General features: G+C 48.2%; 1 long non-coding RNA gene across 1 annotated transcript; it reads left to right on the forward strand.

The window, feature by feature from the left end:
* Positions 1 to 336: 336 nt before the first annotated feature.
* On the forward strand, positions 337 to 1,446 carry LOC109022422. The gene is made up of 2 exons (XR_002001276.2): positions 337 to 732; positions 1,257 to 1,446. It is a non-coding gene; the product is annotated as an uncharacterized LOC109022422 (long non-coding RNA).
* The last annotated feature ends 158 nt before the right edge of the window (positions 1,447 to 1,604 follow it).

Consider the following 1,604-nt stretch of genomic DNA (forward strand, 5'->3'; position numbering starts at 1 on the left):
TTTTCCCTTTTTCCCCTCCTTTTACTTTTTTTACTATTTTTCCCAAATTTTCTCCCCTTTTTTGCCTTGTTTTTCCCCGTTTTTCCCCCATTTCTGTCTCTTTTCCCTCTTTTCTTGAATTTTTCTGTCTTTTTTCTCTTCCCCTCCTTTTTCCCAATTTTTTTCTTTTTTTCCTCATTTTTTTCCCCTTTTTTCCCACTTTTTTTTTCCCGTTTTTTCCTTGTTTTTCCTTTTTTTATCCTGTTGTTTTTCCATGGTTTTTTCCACATTTTTCCCCACGGGCTCTCCTGGCTTTTCCCCTCTTTTTTCCCTCAATTTCCACCTCTTTTACCAACTAATTAATTATTATTAACGGCTATTATTTTTTATTATAATTACTATTACCAATAATCAATCATTACTTATTATTACCATTAACTATTACCAACTAGGGCTGTTAATTATTACTCACCATTAATTATTATTAGCAATTATTAGGAGTATTTGCTGATTGTTAATTATTGTGAACGGTTAATGATCATTAGCGGTTATTAACGATCCCCCCGGTGGCCCACGCGCGATTTCGGCTCGGGGTTTGTTCCATTCCCGCCCAGAATTCCCGGGTTTTTCCCATTTTTTTCCCGTTTTTCCCATTTTTTCCCGTTTTTTCCCCGTTTTTTCCCTGCCCAGGTCGGTGACCCGCAGTTACTACCGGGGGGCCGCGGGGGCGCTGCTCGTCTATGACATCACCAGGTACGTCCGTGACGTCATCGACGCGCCTGTGACGTCATCGGCTTCTCTGCGACGTCACCAATGTGCTTGTGATGTCACGGGTGGGCGCGTGTGACGTCATTGGTGGATGTGTGTGACGTCAATGGTGGGTGGGCGTGATGTCATTGGTGGATGTGTGTGATGTCATTGGTGTGTGTGACGTCACCACGTGAATTTATGATGTCATCGCGTAGATTTCAGGCTCTTTTTTTTGCCTTTTGGAGCTTTTTTATTTCCTTTTTTCCCCATTTTTTCCCCCCTTTCCCGTGGATCCCGGAATTCCCGCGGCTCCCGGAATTCCCGCGGCTCCCGGAATTCCCGCCGGGAAACCTCCCCCACTCCACGCTGCCCCGTGAATTTGGGAGGATTTGGGGTTTTTTCGGGGTGGGTTTTTAATTTCTTTTCCTTTTTTTTTTCCCCATTTGTTCCCCATTTTTCCCCCCCTTTCCCGCGGCTCCCGGGATTCCCGGGATTCCCGGATTCCCGCGGCTCCGGGGCGATCCCAGCCGGGAGACGTACAACGCGCTGGCGCAGTGGCTGACGGACGCCCGCACCTTGGCCAGCCCCAACATCGTCATCATCCTCTGCGGCAACAAGAAGGACCTGGAGGGCGAGCGGGAGGTGACGTTCCTGGAGGCCTCGCGCTTCGCCCAGGAGAACGGTCCGGGAAAAACGGGAAAAACGGAAAAAAACGGGGGGAAAACGGGAAAAAAACGGGGAAAAAATGGGGGTAAAACAAAGGGAAATGGGATAAAAACGGGGTTTGGGATGAGCGGGAGGTGACGTTCCTGGAGACCTCGCGCTTCACCAGGAAAACGGTCTGGGAAAACGGGAAAAAACGGGGGGAAAACGGG

Source organism: Parus major, unplaced genomic scaffold (assembly GCF_001522545.3).
Source record: "Parus major isolate Abel unplaced genomic scaffold, Parus_major1.1 Scaffold401, whole genome shotgun sequence".
In the NCBI taxonomy this organism is placed as follows: Eukaryota; Metazoa; Chordata; class Aves; order Passeriformes; family Paridae; genus Parus; species Parus major.